General features: G+C 32.0%; 1 protein-coding gene across 2 annotated transcripts in view; it reads left to right on the forward strand.

The window, feature by feature from the left end:
- Nucleotides 1–22,053, forward strand: part of LOC136075453 (uncharacterized) — a 40,580-nt gene that overhangs the window by 9,533 nt on the left and 8,994 nt on the right. The window contains exon 3 of one of the 2 annotated variants that reach the window (XM_065788708.1): nucleotides 1,925–2,767. The exons of the other annotated variant lie outside the window; for it this stretch is intronic. The gene's annotated coding sequence lies outside the window, so the exon portion shown is untranslated. Of the gene's footprint in view, nucleotides 1–1,924; nucleotides 2,768–22,053 lie in introns of those variants that run through there. 2 annotated transcript variants of the gene reach the window in all.

Below are 22,053 nucleotides of genomic sequence, written 5' to 3' on the forward strand. Positions count from 1 at the left end.
AAATTGATTTTGCTCCAGCGACCTCTATACCGGTGGATGGGCCAGTATAGTTGAGATTACAAAAATGAGTATTTTTTAGCATTTTATATGCATCAGGGTCTGTATTTTTTTTTTTTTTATAATCAAAAAACATTGTTTGCAATATTTGGATAATACTTCACAATCCAAAACTTTTCCTGTACTCATTGATATTGCAGTATAAACACCGTTGTATGAGGAAAAACCTCGACGTTGCCAAGTACCATCACAAGAAACACTGGTATTTATTAATTTGAATTCATCAGTAGTATGTTGGGATGCTTTTATAATTTCAAGTGCAGCATCAGACATGGTTTCTACTGCAATTGCTTCAACTTCAATAGCAATTTTTCGAACAATTTTAATGTAAGTGTTTTTAGTCATTGGCGGTGGAAGATTCATAAGATAACAGAATCTTTTAAGGCCAGTATGGCCTTGTCCACATGAACGCATTGCATAAATTGACCTTTGGTTAATATCAAAGGCTCTACAACTTTCAGAACCACACTTCTTGGATGTAAAAAACCCATGATTGAATCCACATTATTGTATTGAGTAGCAAATTTCACACGTTCTCTACCCATTAGAAGTATAAGGTTTAAATTACTGTTCTCCTTCTGTTGAAATTTGGGAGTATTTTAAACACGTATATAACTCCTTGACATCCCGAAACAACTTTTCTCCGATAAATTCGATTTTCTTGATTAAAACAGCGAATTTATCGGAGAAAAACCCCACTTCGCAGCTGCTGTTGACACTCACTCAAACCATCATGAGTGCAATATGGAACAGTAGATGCCACCACATGTTCAGTAACAAAAAAATTGACCCAATGGCAGTGATTAGGGTAATAATCAGGAACACCAGGAATATTATTACCATAAAATATAATTATCATGTCGGTAGAAACACCGCGGACATTTTCTGTGAGTATTTTGTATAAAAAATGTTTTCTGTCAAGTAGAGAAAGGAAATCTGAAACTAAACATATGAGCTAAAATAAAACTACAGCTCCTTGTATGTTTAGTAAAGATTTCCTTCCCTCTTGCAATTTTTCCTATGTTATACAACAAAATTATTATTATATATGATTAGCAAATCACTGCCAGCCCTTATTTTATAAACTATAATTTTAACACATAAGTGTTTTTCTATATTGTTCGTCACGTAATGTTTGTGTAAAAGTCCTGTAATTCTTTATAATTTCTTTTGATCTAAACCCTTTTACCTTATAAATCTTCTTTCAATCTACTTTAGAATTTCTCCTTTTTTTGTAACCTAATCTAAACTCTCGATTTCTTTCCGCACAACAGCAAAAAAATAAAAAACAAAAAAATACAAAAAAATATAAATCAAAAAACACAAAAAAATATAAAATCAAAAATCACGAAAAAATAAAAAAATAAAAAATATAAAAATATATATTATAAAATAAATACGAAATAGAAAATGTACATATTTACTAACACTTGTGAAATCTATACTTAGTAGAAGTTTAAAAAACTTGAGTTAATGTAAATTATAAAGAATAATTGTTAATAATTATTATTTTGTAATAAATGAAAAAGAAAAAAAAAAAAAATTGTGTTAATAGTTCCATTTATTAGTAAAAATTTTTGTTGCTTTAAGGAGATTTAAGCTTTAATTAGTTTTGGATAGCTTAGTGCATTGTTGTTATATTTTGTTTTTTGGAATGACTAAAAGTTATGCCAGCGTGGCTACACCTGTAACTGGCGTTGAAGGTGATAGAATTAATCTTGGGATTTTTAAACCCATGTCTTGTAAATTGAATTGTAAAATATATTTGAGACTATTTTATTGTATTTATTCTATTCTAAAGTTACTTTAACAAGTTTATTATTGAACTGAGTAAACGCCTTGTTAAAAAAGTTTAAAATTGTTTTAGGTACCACCATTGGATAGAGAATATTTAAAAGATCAAAAATCTAAAATTGGAATAACAGGAAGATTTCAAATTGGTACAGTAGATAAATAAACAGCTGCCAGAGAAAAAAGAAAGCAAGAGAGAGAAACTAACGAGCAGATAAAAAGATGTATTAAGTTGCCTGCTCCGGAAATTCAATGTGATTCCAATCTGGATACTGAGTTATTTGATAACAATAATAAATTTGAATCTTATCCAGACTTTTCTATAACCGTGCCAGGTGAAAATCTAGTCCGTGATCTTATCGATTACGCGCAATTTAAATATCTACCTAGTTTCATTTTGTCAATAGATCAAGAAAAGGCGTTAGACAAAGTCGATCGTGTGTTTCTGCTTCAGATTCTTCGAAAATTCAATCTCGGAGAAAATTTTGTATCTTTTGTCAACACCTTATATTCAGAAGTTTCGGCATCTGTTCTGAATTGCGGTTTCCTGTCAGCCTCCTTTCCTACGGAAAGAGGAGTTAGACAGGGTGACCCCCTCTCTCTCTTGCTGTACGTTTTTGTTGCCAAAATACAGCAGTACGCAGACGATTCGAACTTTTTTGCCACGGACGTAAAATCAGTCCGCTTTTTTTTCGAAAAAATAAAACTGTTTGAAAAAGCAAGTGGTTCAGTGATCAACGCCTCAAAAACCAAGGGTCTCGCTCTTGGGGGTTTTGATCCTAAAATGTACCCGGAATTGGACGACATAGAGTGGAACAACAACACCGGTTTCAAAATATTAGGTGTTACTTTTTACACCAGACTGAGCGATACTACCAATTTCAACTGGTTAGTAACTCTAAACAAAATAGAGAAAAAACTCAAGTTTCTGGGACTACGTACTTTGTCACTTAGGGGAAAGACTATGTTGATAAATACGTTATGTCAAAAGTGTGGTTTCTGGCAAACGTCCTGTCCATTTCCGAATGGGCAATAGAACGTCTGCATAGAGCCATTTTCGAAAATCTGTGGCAAAAGACCAATTTCAATCCGGTCAAAAGAGAGACACTTTTTTTACCCGTCAAAAGCGGGGGTCTCGGGATTTTATCACCGAAGGAGCAAAGTCTTGCACTTCGCCTCAAAACACTCTTTCAACTGAAAGAATACGAAGAGGACAAAGCTCACGATTATTACTACTTTTCAAAGTATTGGGTGGCGAGTTCACTTATAAAATTTACGAACCAAAACCAAAGCTGGAACTTTTTAAAGCAGAACAATTTTCCAAAACACTGGGACAACAAAACGTCTCAGTACTACAAAACAACAATAGAAATATTAGGCAAAAACGGGTCCCTTTTTGACATCCCCTTAAAAACAACAAAAAATTTTTACTTAGAAGTGGCAAAAAACAAAAAGAAAAGTTCTGCAGTCGTGCCAGCAGAACTTTTCTGGAACAGTTCAACAAAAACAACAATGCCGTGGACCCAGATTTGGAAAAGAAATTTTACCTCCCACGCATACGGACCGACGCAAAACATCCTCTTTCGATTTCTCCATAACAGCTTACCTTCTGCTGCCTTGCTTGCCAAAAGCACAAGGCAACAGATTGTTAAAAACAACAAATGTAAAACTTGCGGTAAAATTGAGGACAATCTGCACATCTTTGCCTACTGTCCTCCTTCTGTTACAATATGGGAATACTTTAAACATGTGTATAACTCCTTGATATCCCAAAACAACTTTTCTCCAATAAATTCCATATTCTCGAATGAGACTGCGAATTTATCGGAGAAAAACCCTACCTCGCAGCTGCTGTTGACAGTCACTCAAACCATCATGAGTGAAATATGGAACAGCAGATGCCACCATATGTTTAACAATTCAAATATTGACCCAATGGCAGTGATCAGGATAATTACCAGAAACATCAGGAATATCATTACTTTAAAATATAATTATCATGTCCGTAGAAATACCACCGACATTTTCTGTCAACTCTTTTGTATTAAAAACGTTTTATGTCAAATAGAGAACGGGAACCGAAACTAAACATATGAGCCAAACTAACACGCTGGCTCGTAGAAAGAACTAAATGTTTAGTTGAGTGTTCCCGTGTCCTTTAAACATATATTTTTTTACAACAAAAATATTGTTATATATGATTAGACAATCATTGCCAGCCCTTAGTTTTTGATATATATTTTATTATTTGCTTTTTTTTTCTGTAGATTTCGTAACGTGATGATTTGTGAAAAAGTCCTGTATTTTTTTTTTAGTATTAATTAACAAAATCTTTCTTTACTAAAATACTTAAATAATCTTTACCAACTTCATTATCAACCTTTTTCCATATTCTGGATTTCTTTCCGCACAAAGGCTTAAAAAAACAAAACAAAAAACACAAAAAAATATAAAAATAAAAATACAAAAAAATAAAAAACTTAAAAACACAAAAAAATAAAAATACAAAAAACAAACAAAAATTAAAAAATGTATATATATATGAACACGACTTTATTTTTAAAATATTGGCATATAAACTAAAGAATATTTTAGAATAGATCAAAGTTAATAAAATGTAAAATAAAAAAGCTTGTTTTTTTTCTGTTGTTTTCTTATTATATAAAAGTGTATCAATAAAACATTTATAAATGGAAAAATATATAAAGTTAAACGATTTGTAAACTTATTGTAAATATGAGTATTTATTATGCAGAGATAGTAAAAAAATTCTAAATATTTATTATTTTGTAATAAAAAAAAAAAAAAAAAAAAAGTTAAGAAATAAAAATACAAGGTGGTCTACTGTTCCACTATTTAAATACATAAAGACAGACTCCCAGGGGGCTCACGTTTAAGAAAATAAAAAACCCACTATATAAAAAATAAAAAATCGAAAACGAAAACGAAAAAACGAAAAAACGAAAAAAATTAAAATTCGAAGAAAATAAAACGAAAAAGCGAAAAAGAAAATTTCAAAAAAAAAAAGATTTTCACTAAAAAAATATATCTGGGCATTTTAATTTACAAGAACTTTGTTAATTTCTAGATTAAAATTATTTTCATCGCTCCAGATATTTTTAAAGGTGGTGACAAATCTGACATTAGTAATTACCGGCCTATTTCTATCTTATCTATATTTTCAAAAATACTAGAAAGAATCATGTTCAATAGAGTATTTAATTATTTTAGTTTAAATAATTTATTAAACAACAATCAGTTTGGCTTTAAGAAGAATAACTCAACCGAGCATGCAATTATTCAGTTGGTACGTGAGATTTCCAATTCTTTTGAAAAATCTCAATTTACATTAGGAATTTTTATCGATCTTTCAAAAGCATTTGATACTGTGGATCATGATATTTTACTTTATAAACTTAATTATTACGGAATAAATGAAAGAGTTAGTAAATGGTTTCAAAGTTATTTATCCAACAGAAAACAATTTGTTTCTTGTAATGATCTTAATCATACACAGTTTTTAAATGTTTCCTGTGGTGTTCCGCAAGGTTCCATCTTAGGCCCTCTTTTGTTCTTAATATATATCAACGACTTGCATAAAGCATCAAATCTTCTAAGTATTATGTTTGCTGATGACATAAACTTATTTCTATCTAACAGTGACATCTACCTACTATTCTCCGTTATGAACAAAGAACTTCAAAACATATCTAAATGGTTTAAAAGTAACAAATTAACATTAAATGTAAACAAAACAAAATGGATTTTTTTCCACCCGCTCTCCAAAAAACGTTCTCTACCCCAAAATTTACCAAAAATTTTTAACGACCATAATGAAATAAAAAGAGATTCTGTAACTAAATACCTGGGGGTTTTCATTGACGAGAACATCACATGGAAACATCATATTAACTATGTCTGCTCGAAAGTTTCAAAAAGTATTGGAATTCTATATAAGGCGCGTACTCATTTAGATAAAAATAATTTAACTAAACTTTATTATTCTTTTATTCATAGTTATATAAGTTATGGAATTATTGCCTGGGGTAGTACTGATCAAAGCAAGTTACAATGTCTCCATCGCCGTCAGAAACATGCGATCCGTGTAATTAATTTTGCGGATCGGTTCTCAAATTCCTCAATATTTTTCAATCAAATGAAAATCCTCAATGTTTATAAACTAAACGTATATAAAAATTTATCTTTTGTTTATATGTGGAAGTATGATTTATCTCCTTTAATTTTTAAAGACCTTTTTATTTTGAAACCTTTAAGCAAGTTTAACATGAGGAATAATAACTATTTAAATAAACCACTCTGTCGAACAAAGTTCAATCAATTCTGTATCACTTATCGTGCAGCTCATCTCTGGAACAAAATTATTTTGCCTAACTTCGGCTTACCCCTAACTTATTCTGTTTTTAAAATTAAATTAAAAGATCTCATTCTCTCTATTGAAAATATCTTAGAATATTTTTAATTTGTCTTATGATATATAATAATTTTGAAATGTATGTTCAATCTTTGTTTTATACTTGTTGACAATTTGTTTCTATTTATCTAAGTACTATTTTAATATTTTTATGTTAATTTTTTACGTTCTCTTATTGTAAAAAGGCGTTTTTATAATACTTTATGTACTCTGTTTTGTAAAAGGCTTCTGACGATAAGATCATTTGATCTTCTTTTAGAAGCCTTGTTTGTATTTGAAAAAAATATGTAATTTATATATATTACGTCAAATGTAAACAAAAACTTACGAAAAAAAAGAAAAAAAAAAAAAACTTTTGCATTCTTGTAGAAAAGAAATCTTTTCATTATTAATAATAGAAATTTGGAATTCGTCTGACAAAATTCTTTTAATTTTGCCTTGGAATTCCAGCATGAGCGTCCTTCTGGGGTAAATTTTTTTGTCGTGGAACGACCTCATTCTATTGCAATATATTATGTATAATAGTTCGTTAGTTATTAGTTTTCCAATATAAAATTTATTTATAAAAGTTGATGAAAAGAAAAGTAGTGATTTGAAAGTGTTTTTAAGAGGTATTAGGTATGGGTATATTTTGTGAATGAGGGCTAAAGTGTATTTTACTAAGGGTTGAACTTTTTCACACTTAAACATCATGTGTTGTATGTTTTCTGATTCTTTCATACATTGTGGGCAGAGATCGTCTGTTATATGGCCTCTTTTTTTAAACAGTGTATTGGTGGGCAGTGCAAAATGTATTAGTTTATACTTTATTTCATCGGCTTTACTGTTGCTTTCATTTTTGTGTATGGATATAAACAAATGGGCCCATTCTTTTGTTGAGGTATTATTCATACTGTTGAAAATGTCCTTCCATCTGTAAAAATTATTGGGTGTACTTTTATCGTTGTTATTTAGGGAACTGTTGTAAATTGCTTTAGGAGTTAAGTCAAGGAATCGTATTCGACGGTTGTTTTTGGTGCTAATGCACAACGACGTTTTGTTGTAGTCGAAGCTTTGACTTTGGGTGTTTATGATGTTTTTCCATTGGGGTGGTAATGAATTTATTATGGTTGTTAAGAGGCGTTGTTGTATACCAATAACTTGGCTTTCCAGAAAGCCCTGGACAAATACTTTTGATATGTCCCCTAGCATGATTATGTTATTATTTATGGATTCTGGAGTTAGTTTCATAGTTTGGTTTTTGTTGCGTATGTATGGGTTAAAAAATATTGGTTGCATTAGCACTTCTTCGATGGTGAGATTCTTATGGTTATTGTGTTTTAAGTAGAATTTCTTCCAACTTTTCATTGTTTGTTGGTAATACGGAGGTAGAGTTTTTAAAGAATCATATGAGTGTGATGTGAGAAGGACAAGGTTTCCTTGATTAGCGTTTCGGTATTGATTAAGTATGTAGGAAGCTGAGTCTTTCCAGGCACCGTTTTTGTTTTTGTTACACAACTTTGAGATCCAGCTCAGCTGTAAAGATTCGAGTTTTTTCTTGACGTCGACTATATTTAAACCTCCCTGGTCTATCGGAAGTTTTGATGTTTGCTTAGGGGTTTTTACGGTGCTGTTATTCCATAGAAAACTTTCTATTTTACCTTCAATTATTTCGATTTTTTTGTCAGAAGGAATGGGTATTGTGAAGGCTAAATGCCATAAGCTGTATAAAAGAGTTTGATTTATTATGATAGCTTTACCTTTTATGGATAACTTGAAACGCTTCCAGCTAACAATTTTTTTGCTAATGATGTTAATACTCTCATCCCATTGACGGTTTATGTAGTTACTTGTGTTTGAGAAGGTTATACCTAGAGGAGAGTGTTGCTGTGCCAGGAAAAATTGAGGAAATTTTCTTTTATCCGAGATCTGTTCATTCCGAGCCAAAGGCCTTGGCATTTGGTAGTATTTAGTTTTGCTCCTGTGGCTAGTTTGTATACATTTAGGGCGTTGTCTAGAGCTTTTATAGAGTTGTCTGAAGAGAGGTAAAAGTTTGTGTCGTCGGCGTATTGTTGGAGCTTTGTCTCTTTGTTGTGTAGAGTTATTCCCTTTATTTCGGTATTTTTACGGATGTATCCTGCAAAAACCTCGCAGAACGTAGAGTGTTATTGAAAGAGGACATCCTTGTCGTACTCCCCTGTGTATGTCTATTTTTTCTGATAGGAAACCGTTTATTTTTAGATGTGAACTTATGTCATAGTACAGTGTTTTGATTAGGTTTATAAATTGCATGCTAAAACCAAAATTAAATAGGCAGTCATACAAGAAATTTCTGTCGACGCGGTCAAAAGCTTTTATTTGATCGATGGATACGATGAAAGCATCTAAATTGTTTTTGTTGGCGATGTAAATAACGTCTCTAGTGTATGCAAGGTTTTCGTAAATGGATCTGTGGGGGATGCATGCGGTTTGATCTTCTTTGATGATTGACGGTAATATATTTGCTAAACGGTTTGAGATTATTTTGGTAAGTATTTTGTAGTCGGTGTTGAGAAGTGATATGGGTCGCCAGTTTGAGATATCGGCTTATAGATATGTAATTATTATATATGTAATTATTATATGTGTATGTATTGTATTTTATTACGTCATCTAGCTATTTGCCTTATCGTTTGTTTGGTCCATTGAAACATCGTCCTCGTCGTTGTTTTCAAAATTATCATCGCTAGATATTTCTCCCTCCTCAACATCACTTTTCTCAATTAAATCGTCTTTTTCTTTCACCTTTCTCCGACTCGTTTTTGATTTAAATTCCATAAACTGATCATCAACTATAACAAGATTTTCGATCGGATGCAAACGTTTTAACTTTTCTTTTTCCAAACGTCTTGCTTCGTCGAAGGCGTTTTCGTTTTCGTGTTGTATATTTTTAATTTTTTTTTTCATATCATCCGGTAAGCTCAAGTTAAGTTGCTTTTCTAAATTAATAATAGAGTTATTTTTATTTAAAGAATAAATTGAGTTTTTTACCTCACCTCTTGGCGTTGTCATAACTGGTGTTGGTTTATGTAATGGTGAAATAAAATTAAATACGGGTGCTTTGCCTTTATTATCAATGACACTCTGACCGAACGTGAATTCGATAGGGTTTTCTACTGTTGTTATCTTTTTTATTTCATCTTTGTTAGTTGGTGGAACACATGCATTCCTTGGTATATGTTTGCTTTGGCAGTTGTTACAATAAAATTCTTTTCCGGCAAAGTTTAGAATAATTCTCATACCATTGATTTCGATATAGTGTGGTAAAAACTTTACCATTGTGTTTAGCTTCACTCGAAACAGTCTCCGACCATCCTCGATAGTTTGATCAAAGTCGTATGTTGTATGTTTGATTGAGTAAATTGTATCAGTGTAAGTAGCAAGTTTATCGGAAAGTTCAGCATCGGTGACAGTAAGGTCGCACTTAATTGTTATTAAAAAACCTTGTTCTTCTCTTCGCTTGTATATAACGGGTTTCTCACATTCATTTATTTCAATCTGCTCCATCGAAAGGTTATTAGCATCATTGATTGATTTAAGAACCGCGATCCTTCTACCATCTCTGTGGTAAGTGGTATTGTCAGTTTTGCTCCTTCCAATCTTTGCTGCTATTTTCTCGCTAAGTTCCTTGGCTTTCTCTGAGATAAATTTTAAATTGCTGACTCTAGAAAATTCCAAACGAGTTCGAAACTCAACAACGCGTTCACGTAGCACATCTTTTTTTTTTTTTTTTTTATTACAAAATAATAAATATTTACAATTGTCTTTACTATCTCTGCATAATAAATACGCATATTTACAATAAGTTTACAAATCGTTTAACGTTATATATTTTTCCTTTTATAAATATTTTTATGATACACTTCTATATTTCTCTTTTATATTACAAGAAAGCAAAAGAAAAAAACAGGCTTTTTACATTTAATTTACTTTGATCTATTTTAAAAAGGTTATTAGTTAATATGCCAATATTTTAAAAACAAAGTCGTGTTTATATATATATATACATACATTTTTTAATTTTTGTTTGGTTTTTTGTATTTTTATTTTTTTGTGTTTTTAAGTTTTTTATTTTTTTGTATTTTTATTTTTATATTTTTTTGTGTTTTTTGTTTTGTTTTTTTGAGCCTATGTGCGGAAAGAAATAGAGAATATGGAAGAATTTTAATAATGAAGTTGGTAAAGATTATTTAAGTATATTTAGTAAAGAAAGATTTTATTGATTAATACTAAAAAAACTACGGGACTTTAACACAAATCATCACGTTACGAAATCTACAGAAAAAAAATGCAAATAATAAAATATATCTAAAAAACCTAAGGGCTGGCAGTGATTGTTTAATCATAAATAACAATACTTTTGTTGTAAAAAAATTCTATGTCTAATGGACCCGGGAACACTCAACTAAACATTTAGTTCTTTCTACGAGCCAGTGTGTTTGTTTGGCTCATATGTTTAGTTTCAGGTTCCCGTTCTCTATTTCACAAAAAACGTTTTTAATACAAAAAAGTTGACAGAAAATGTCCGTGGTGTTTCTACGGACATGATAATTATATTTTAAAGTAATAATATTCCTGATGTTTTTGGTAATTATCCTGATCACTGCCGTTGGGTCAATATTTGAATTTTTATACATATGGTGGCATCTGCTGTTCCATATTTCACTCATAATGGTTTGAGTGACTGTCAACAGCAGCTGCGAGGTAGGGTTTTTCTCCGATAAATTCGCAGTCTCAATCGAGAAGATGCAATTTATTGGAGAAAAGTTGTTTTGGGATGTCAAGGAGTTATATACATGTTTAAAGTATTCCCATATTGTAACAGAAGGAGGACAGTAGGCAAAGATGTGCAGGTTGTCCTCAATTTTACCGCAAGTTTTACATTTGTTGTTTTTAACGATCTGTTGCCTTGTGCTTTTGACAAGCAAGGCAGCAGAGGGTAAGCTGTTATGGAGAAATCGTAAGAGGATGTTTTGAGTCGGTCCGTATGCGTGGGAGGTAAAATTTCTTTTCCAAATTTGGGTCCACGGCATTGTTGTTTTTGTTGAACTGTTCCAGAAAAGTTCTGCTGGCACGACTGTCTTTTTGTGTTTTGCCACTTCTAAGTAAAAATTTTTTGTTGATTTTAGGGGGATGTTAAAGAGGGACCCGTATTTATCTACGATATCAATTGTAGTTTTGTAGTACTGAGACATTTTGTTGTCCCAGTGTTTTGGAAACGTGTTTTGCCTTAAAAAATTCCAGCTTTCGTTTTGCTTAGTATATTTAACAAGTGAACTTGCCACCCAATACTTTGAAAAGTAGTAAGAATTGTGAGTTTTGTCCTCTTCGCGTTCTTTTATTTGAAAGAGCGTTTTGAGGCGGATCGCAAGACTTTGCTCCTTCGGTGATAAAATTCCGAGACCCCCGCTTTTGACGGGTAAGAAAAGTGTCTCTCGTTTGACCGGGTTGAAATTGGTCTTTTGCCACAGATTTTCGAAAATGGCTCGATGCACACTACTATTACCCACTCGGGAGTGGGCAAAACGTTTGCTAGAAACCACACTTTTGACATTGCTAGCGTATTTATCAGATTAGTACGTAGCACCTCTACTTTACTTGTAACACTAGCATAAGACATATTCAAAAAGAACTAATCTAGTTACTATATTGGTATGGTGGTTTATTCTCCTCCAGCTAATTGCCATACGGAGACCACTATACCATGGCACGCAGAGACATGTTCAGCCCCTAGTAGGGGAGCGTCATTACCGCTCTACGGCCAAGAGTAGAGTGAGTTTTGGAAGAACGAAGATATGTTAGAATGAAAGATAGAAGAAGTCGGGTTAGAAAGATAGAATAAAGAAAAGCGGACAGAAATTGCACACGATGTTAGAGGGTGCAATCGGTGGAAAACATGCTGAAATTAGGTTAACCTAATGACAGCAATTTTACGTACAAATTAATTTTAATTAATACGTAACATCTAGTTACTATATTTGTACTTATTTTATTTTTATTTAAAAATCTCAAATAATTTCTGTTTGTTATAAAATAGCAAAATCAGATTGCTAGTGGGTTTGATTTAAAAGGAAACTTTTTTTAAGTCTTATAAACGCCGTAAATCGTTAATAAATTCGAAGACGGCATATAACATTTTTAATACTCACGTTTTTTATGCAACTTCTTTGATTAAAACTTAGATTTTAATGCGGTAGAAAAGTATTATTTTGAGGTACATGAAACAATACACAGTTGATGTATGAATACTCCATTGCGCCTGTACCATATATTTATATCTGTAAATGGTGTAAATACGATTTGGGGGGGGGGGGGAGGGGATCAATTATAAAAGAAAGAAGACACTAAACTAAAAAAAAGGTAGGTACGTTAAGAGTGTAGGTTCTTTTATTGAGGTGGAGGGTACTAAAAAAAGCGTATATCAAAATTATAAAAGAAGACACTAAACTAAAAAAAAGGTAGGTACGTTAAGAGCGTAGGTTCTTTTATTGAGGTGGAGGGTACTAAAACAAGCGTATATCAAAATTATAAAAGAAGACACTTAACTAAAAAAAAGGTAGGTACGTTAAAAGCGTAGATTCTTTTATTGAGGTGGAGGGTACTAAAAAGGGGGAGGGGAAGAAGGATTGAAATAAAAGCGTACGTACTTAATGAACGACTCCTAATTAGAAATACATTTATACATATACAATTAGCAATGATAGTTAAAATTATGCTTGAATTTTTCGGTTTTAAACTAGACATTAGGGGTGTTCAAAAAATTTTTTATTATAAAACGAAAATACACAAGAAAGCCAATATGGAGCAAATATGAAAAAAATACGATTACAAAAAAAAAATTCTAAAAATATTGACATTTAACTTGTGCTCAAGCAGAAAAAACCCCGGAAAATGCGCTAAATTGTTTCCAAATTACTTGGCTTTGAGTGCAAGGTAAATCTCAATATTTTCTGAAAACAAAATTTCTTATGTGATAATGACCCAAATTTTTTTTAGATTGTTATGTATTCCGGTTTTTTCATAAATGTTGTTTTAAAAAAAAAGATTTAAGAAAAAAATAACTATGGGCAAATACGCAATAAAGTTTTATTTTTTTGACTAAATTTTGCGAAACTTTATTTTATTTTAAACAACAAATACGAAAAAACCAGAATACACAATAATCTAATCTAAAAAAGAAATTGGAACATTATAATCACATTAAAATTTTTTTTTTACAAAATATTGAGATTTACCTTGCGCTCAAAGTCAAATAATTTGGGGACAATTTGGGGCATTTTTCAAGGTGTTTTGCCGCTAAATTTGTTTATTTTGTCAAAAAAAGTTATATTGTTGTGCTAATGTGATTTCAATAATTATATAATTGGATAAATGTTTTTTTTTTTTTTTATCGATTCTATTCCTTTAAAGATGTAGATTTTATTTTTATATTTTGAAGATTCTCTGCAGCTAAGATCGCAAAAACGCATTAACGTCCATAAGGTGGCAGAGGCGCTCGGGGATCAATTAAAACGAATGCCAATGCATGCAAAACGCGCAGTAATCAAGGCAGAAGCCAGACTAATAGGCATACCTAGTCAACACCAAAGAAGGCTATTATTGCACCTGAATCTATTGATAATGATAATTCTGACAGTAACGCCTTTGATGATATTTGCAACGATGATATTTCGTTTACCAAAGACAGTAATTAGAGGCAAAATGTACACAGATTATATTATTACTATGTTAATTATTTTTTTCGTTATAATAAACTTCTGAATTAAATGCTTTTTTCTGATCGTCATCAATAAATTTTATATGAAATTTGAAATATATATGAGGAGGAGGAAGGAGGGTAATCAGGTGCGATTGATCCCCCTTTATTTGCAAATTCTCTTTATTTCAAACAACTTTTAAATGTAAAAATAAGAAAAATTTATATTTACAATTATAATCTGCCTTTTTTCTAAAAGTTTTCACGTTACGGGTCCGTATATATATATATATATATATATATATATATATATATATATATATATATATATATATATATATATATATATATATATATATATATATATATATATATATATATATATATATATATATATATATATATATATATATATACATATAAATATATATACGGACATATATACAAGTGCAACAATTCTTATGTTTTTATTACCCCACAATCCAAAATGTGTTTATAATATCAATTTTGACAATCTCATGCTTCTTGCATATTATATTAAATGTAATCCCCTAAAATTTCAAATGTTACCACTTGACATTTTAGGGGATAGTACCCTTCTAGCTAACCCAAAATAGCCACCTACATGGGGTGATAGTGGAAACAGAAAATCTCCGGTCTATGACGGACTTCCAGCTGAATTTTAAAAAAACCTTTTGGCACACTTCAGAAAAAGAGTTTGAAGAACTTGCCACCGAAATATTATTCGTAGAAAAAAATACCAGCCACTCTATGAAAAAATCAATTGATTCACTGATTCCCAAACAAGGAGATCTTACCGAATGCAAAAACTGGAGGCCCATATCCTTAATTGGCGCTGATTACAAAATAATCACAAAAGCGCTGACCCTAAGACTTGCAAAAGTAATGGGGAAAATTATAGAACCAAATCAAACTTGCGGAACCCCAGGTAGAACAATATTCTCAAATTTACATTTAGTCCGTGATCTTATAGATTACGCAGAATTTAAAAATCTATCTAGTTTCATCTTATCTATAGACCAAGAAAAAACGTTTGACAAAGTCGATCGTGCGTTTCTATTGCAAATTCTCCAAAAATTCAATCTCGAAGAAAATTTTGTATCCTTTGTTAACACCCTGTATTCAGAAGTTTCGGCATCTGTTTTGAATTGCGGTTTTTTGTCGGTCTTCTTTCCTATGGAAAGAGGAGTCAGACAAGGTGACCCCTCACTCTTCCGCTGTACGTTTTTGTTGCCGAAGCTCTTGCTTTGGTGGTCAGAGCGAATAGCAGAATAGAGGGTTTCTCACTACCAGGAACACCGAAACCCCTTTAATTGCAGCAGTTCGCAGACGATTTAAACTTTTTTGCCAGGAACGTAAAATCAGTCCGCTTTTTTTTCGAAAAAATAAAACTGTTTGAAAAAGCAAGTGGTTCAGTTAGCAATGTCAAAAGTGTGGTTTCTGGCAAACGTGCTGCCCGTTCCCGAATGGGCAATAAAACGACTGCACAGAGCCATTTTCGAAAATCTGTGGCAAAAGACCAATTTCAATCCGGTCAAAAGAGAGACACTTTTTTTACCCGTCAAAAGCGGGGGTCTCGGAATTTTATCACCGAAGGATCAAAGTCTTGCACTTCGCCTCAAAACACTCTTTCAACTGAAAGAATACGAAGAGGACAAAGCTCACGACTATTACTACTTTTCAAAGTATTGGGTGGCGAGTTCACTTATAAAACTTACGAACCAAAACCAAAGCTGGAACTTTTTAAAGCAGAACAATTTTCCAAAACACTGGGACAACAATTACTTGGCTTTGAGTGCAAGGTAAATCTCAATATTTTCTGAAAACAAAATTTCTTATGTGATAATGACCCAAATTTTTTTTAGATTGTTATGTATTCCGGTTTTTTCTCAGTACTACAAAACAACAATCGAAATATTAGGCAAAAACGAGTCCCTTTTTAACATCCTCCTAAAAACAACAAAAAATTTTTACTTAGAAGTGGCAAAAAACAAAAAGACAGTCGTGCCAGCAGAACTTTTCTGGAACGGTTCAACAAAAACAACAATGCCGTGGACCCAAATTTGGAAAAAAAAATACACCTCCCACGCTTGCGGACCGACTCAAAACATCCTCTTTCGTTTTTTATACAATAGTTTATCTTCTGCGGCCTTGCTAGCCAAAGCACACAGTAACAGATCGTCAAAAATAACAAATGCAAAACTTGTGGTAAAATCGAGGACAGCATCCATATCTTTGCCTACTGTCCTCCTTCTGTTGAAATTTGGGAGTATTTTAAACATGTATATAACTCCTTGACATTCTGAAACAATTTTTCTCCGATAAATTCGATTTTCTCGATTGAAACAGCGAATTTATTGGAGAAAAACCCCACTTTGCAGCTGCTGTTGACACTCACTGAAACCATTATGAGTGCAATACGGAACAGTAGATGCCACTACATGTTTAGTAACATAAAAATTGACCCAATGGCAGTGATCAGGGTAATAATCAGGAACATCAGGAATATTATTACCTTAAAATATAATTATCATGTCCGTAGAAACACCGCGGACATTTTCTGTGAGTATTTTTGTATTAAAAATGTTTTCTATCATGTTGAGAAAGGAAATCTGAAACTAAACATATGAGCTAAAATAAAACTACAGCTCCTTGTATGTTTAGTAAAGATTTCCTTCCCTGTTATACAACAAACTTATTATTATATATGATTAGAAAATCAGTGCCAGCCCTTATTTTATGAAATATTATTTTAACACATAAGTGTTTATCTATAGTGTTCGTAACGTCATGTTTGTGTAAAAGACCTCTAATTCCTTTTAATTTGTTTTGATATAAATCTTTTTTTCCTTATGAATCTTTCTTTAACGTATTTTGGAATTTCTCCTTTTTTTAACCTAATCTAAACTCTCGATTTCTTTCCGCACAACGTCAAAAAAATAAAAAACAAAAAATACAAAAAAATATAAAACCAAAAAACACAAAAAAATCAAAAATACAAAAAATATATAATAAAATAAATAACAAATAGAAAATGTATATATTTACGAACATTTGTAAAAACTATATATTGTAAAACTATTGAAAACCCGAGTTAATGTAATTTTAAAGAAAAAATTGTAAATATTTATTATTTTGTAATAAAAGAAAAAAAAAAAAAAATAAGATTGGATATATAAGAGTGGATATTTTTTGTAATAAAAAAAAAAAAAAATGGACACATGTAGGTGTACAGAAATGGGAGTTTTGAAATCCATCTATTACGTCCGAGAAAAAAAAATCAATTTTAAGTTGAAAATTTCCCAATTTTTTTACTGTTCGATTATTTACTAAACAAGCCATAAAATTGAAATCATTGGAACTTCATGAAATTTTATTGTGTTGTTCCTATATAGTATGGCTATCAATATATAAAGTTTTATGCAGATATCTCGCTTGGTTATAAAGTTATAGGCCAAAACGTTTTGCAAAATCATACATTTTGACAGTGTTAGTACCAAAAGTTTTTTAGTTTTGGTAAAAAATTTTGTCTGATTGCCGTGAATTTTTGTATGTATACTCTATAGGCGATAGGCAACAACTTTTGTTATTAGAGTTTTGGAATTAGACCATTTGCTAAAAAACTGTAGCCACAAAATCATTTCGAGCCCCAAAATTTCCTTATAAAATTGGCAAATCAATTTTCAATGAAAATGACCAACTGAGGGGTCCATTTTTCATTTTTTACTACCCTGAGCACCAATCAATATAAAAAATTATAGAGCCCATTGAAAAATATCAAAAAATTGCAACTTTTAGGTCAGTTTTTAGATTTTCATCAAATAGGCCTTTTTTGTGTACATTTTCTATGCAGTATAGGTTCAAAATGGAAAATCAATAAGTAACCATGGCTTTTTTTGCATGAAAAACTAAAAAATAAAATTAGATTGTAAAATATCATGGAATACATGTGCACATAACACAAATTGGGGGGTTTTGCCTAATAAGTTAATTTTAAGGCTTTCTCTTCATGCACCTTGGGGTTTTAGTAAAGGTTCAAAGCAGAAAAAAACTTTTAGATGCAATAAAACTTGAATTTTAATCAGGTAAGTCACCTGAAATAGTTGAATTGAAGAGTTGAAGAAAACTCAAATATTAGAGGCGAAAGCTTTTAACTCAAAAATTTTATTTTCTTATTAAATTGATAACTTAACAATTTACTCTAAATCACAATTTAGCTTTTTTTTCTTGATTCAAGAAACACCTACTTTCTAATTTAATTAAACAGTTCTAAAATAGGCTGCACAAATTTAGAATTATAAAATGTGGCATTTTCGGCAGAGCAAGACTATTAAAGGTGCTTGCTGCTGTAGTCCACAAGGCGGTTTTTAAGTCTAAGAGCGTATTCTGGATGAGATGGGAGTCGTTTGTATTGTTGCCAATGATGAGAAAAGTCTTGATGAGCTGCTTCAACTATCTGTTCGCTGTAAATTCCAAGCGGTGCTATGTAGCGGTTCACAAAGTCTTTGATGTGGTGAAATAACACATGGATCTTGGGTGTAACACTAGCATTCGGAATGGCAAGTTATGAGTCTTGAAATTGTTGGATTTTGTCTAAAAAGTCATCCTCAAGGTCTGATCTAAAGCAGCTTTTCATTACAGCATCAAACTTCCTTAGCGCTTCGATGAATCCAAAAACTTGGAAAGCCGACTTAGCTTCTGCCAACTGTTGAAGCCTACCCACATTCCGAAGAAGTTTGCGACAATCGTTTTCTTCAAACATGCCTCCATGATAGAGACTCAGTTTCATGTTAAGAGGAAATGGCCATTTTATAGCTCTCTCTGAGTGATCCAAGCGTTCTCTAGATTTGTGAAATCAATGTCACACCAAGAGCAAGGGTGAGAGCTTGAGTGAGCTTGAAGCCCACAAAGAGTGTTGGCCAGTTTCAAGTCACAAGCAACAATGACCTTCACTCTATCGACTTGAATGAGCAACCAAATTTGGCGGACATTCTCATAAGTCTTGGGAAGCTCTTCTGCAACTGCCAAAAGCATCTGGCGCTTTACACCCGTTTCTTTTGCAAGCCTGTCAGTCAAGAGACACTTTTGAGGTGGGGACTCTTTTGTTGCTCTGTCGATGACTCCCAAACAAAACTTCAGAAATTCCTTGCCACCATCGATTCCAATTTTTATAATTCACTCAGTTGATACATTTTGAGGTGTGCTGATTATGCCAATAAGGCCAGTTATGTTTTTACTGTGGGCAACAGTGTGATCTGAACCAATTTCACCTTTTGCTTCAGAAGCCTTTATATTTGAGTGGGTAAAAAAATCACTCAGTTTTCGACCAGCAGCCAGAAAATGTTTGTTGAAATTCGGCTCAACAAGCTTTGTGCCTGAAGTCTGGTTTACTACTCTTGCCAATTTCATCATTCCCACGTTAGATAAACCTGTGTTGAGCTGAACATTAACCATGTCTTGTGTCTTCAAAGCAGGAGGGATGGTTTTTGGTATAGCTCCACTTGGCCCTTAAATTACAAATTGACTTATGAAACATTTTTCCAATTACTAAATTATTGAGAAGAAAAATTCTTCTTGAATAAAAATATTTGCCGTGTCAATGTAACATTACTTGAGGTATTCATTAATAAATGAAGCACCTGGAGTCACAGGAAGAGGTGGTCCTCCAGATGGTTTTAATAGCCTTACAGTGCCTTTTGATGAAGCTGTTTTGCTTGCAATCACCTTTGCAGCAATCTGTTCTGCAACTTTCTCATCTTAAGCAGCTAGTCCTTTGAAGTTTTCACGAAATATGGATTGGTTACAATTGTGTGGAAGGCCTTTCCCGATTGGACTCAGACAATCGTTGCAGCGCACAGTGGGCCCTTTCTCATCAGCTCAAGAAACATCTAGCGGATGTTTCTCATTCAGCTTTAGAAGCCCAATCCTGCAGATGAGATAGTCACAGTTTTCGCCACGATTTTCCAATCTGACACGGATATACTTGAATTCATACAGTGATGGTAGAATAACTTCTTTGCCTTCATCTCGCTTCTTCATGATTGCCCGGCATGTATCACATATTCCTTTAGGCACTCTTGCATCACCCAAGTCAAAGTTGCCATAGATTTTTGACAAACGCTCCGCTTGGAATGAAGTTATTTGCCTGGTGCACTTTTTAAGGCAAGTTAGACAGACAATTTTTTTGTTCTCCTCGTGACCTCTTGCATGATTTGGCATTCTGAGAAATTGCTTAGTCTCCTGGAAATGCAACATTATTCAAATATTTTTATCAGTCTTGAAATTTAAACTTAGTTGTGCAAATGAAAAGAATTAAAAAAAAAACAGGCAAAAGTTTTTAGACTTATAAGCCATAATATAATTGATGTTATTGACAATATATGCAATTGAAACGAATCGAAACTTTACCTGAATGCAGAAATATGAACGGTCACAAAAGTGAGGGTGAATCTTTTATTTGGAGGTTGGTCTAAAACTTAAGCAATGCTTTGTCACAATATTTAAAATAAATTAATTTAATTTCAGAGCTTTAAAATATATTTATTAGGATTAAAATAGTTTTGATATAAAAGTAAACTATTTTCATATCTACTCTCCCTTTAGTTCATTTACCCACTTGTCATCTTACAGTATTTTATATAGTATAGTTTGCATATGAGTATAGTGCACACTCTACTTTTTTAACAACAAATATGGAATACATCTATTAAATAAATATTATTTTTAAAGTGTGCACCTTTTTCTTTGATATCATTTTTTTTTTAATAAAAGTGCACACGACACTCAATTAAATACAATACATTTTACCACTTCCTACTTTTTCCGCTAAAAAACATTTCCATCTTAAACATCATAGACCAAAAACTTTCCTCAGCAGTTGAAAATGTAAAAAAAGAATCTTACCTTGATAATTGTAGTTTTGTTGAAGAAAGAAATTAATTCCAAATGCAATAAAATGCAAGTTTTGAAAACAATAACAAATGATTTTTTTATGGATTAACCTGTAAAATCGCTTAAACAAAAAAGTAGGGAATGCCGCACATTTCTTTTTTCGGTAAAAGTTGTCTGTCTCAAAAACTACCCGTCAGATTTCAACCAAAATTTACACAAATGTTCCTTAGTCTATTGCTCACATTGGGTTCATTTTTAAACTCGATAGCTCAATTTTTATGGCCTCTGTAAATGCTTTTTCTAAATGAAATTCATACGGACATAATGAAAAGAGCGAATTACTTAAAAGATCTACTATTTTAAAATCTACTTATTTTGCTAAACCCCCAAATTGTGTTATGTGTACATGCATTTCCTTATATTTTACATAGATAACTGCTCAGGGTAGCAAATACTTCAAAAATTTTCCCCAGAGTTGGTCATTTCACTCAAAAATTTAATAATCCATATTATTAGGAGATTTTGTGGTTTTAAATGATTTTGTGGTCACAGTTTTTCAGCAATGGTCCTAATTCCAAAACAGTGTTAATAAAACTTGTTGCTTATAACCTGTAGAGTATGCACACAAAAATTTAGGGCAATCAGATAAAACTTTTTTACCAAAACTAAAAACTTTTGGTACCAACACTGTCAAAATGTATGATTTTGTAAAACGTTTTGGCTTATAACTTTATAACCAAGCAAGATATCTGCATGAAACTTTATACATTGATAGCCATACTATATAGGTACAACACGATAATATTTCATGAAGTTCCAATGATCCATTTCAATTTTATGGCTTGTTTAGTAAATAATCGAACAGTAAAAAAATTGGAAAATTTTCAACTTAAAGTTGATTTTTTTTTCTCGGACGTAATAAATGGATTTCAAAACTCCCATTTCTGGACACCTACATGTGTCCACTATCACCCCATGTAGGTGGCTTTCTCGGATTAGCTAGTAGGGCATTATCCCCAGAAATATCAAGTGTGCTTTTTTATGATGTTAATTAAAATATTATGTACAATAATTAGCTTATGCCAATTATGTGTACAGTTTAAATTGCACATTCTAACACCTCGTGCAATATCTGTCCACTTGCTCT

This window comes from Hydra vulgaris, chromosome 01 (assembly GCF_038396675.1).
Source record: "Hydra vulgaris chromosome 01, alternate assembly HydraT2T_AEP".
Lineage (NCBI taxonomy): Eukaryota > Metazoa > Cnidaria > Hydrozoa > Anthoathecata > Hydridae > Hydra > Hydra vulgaris.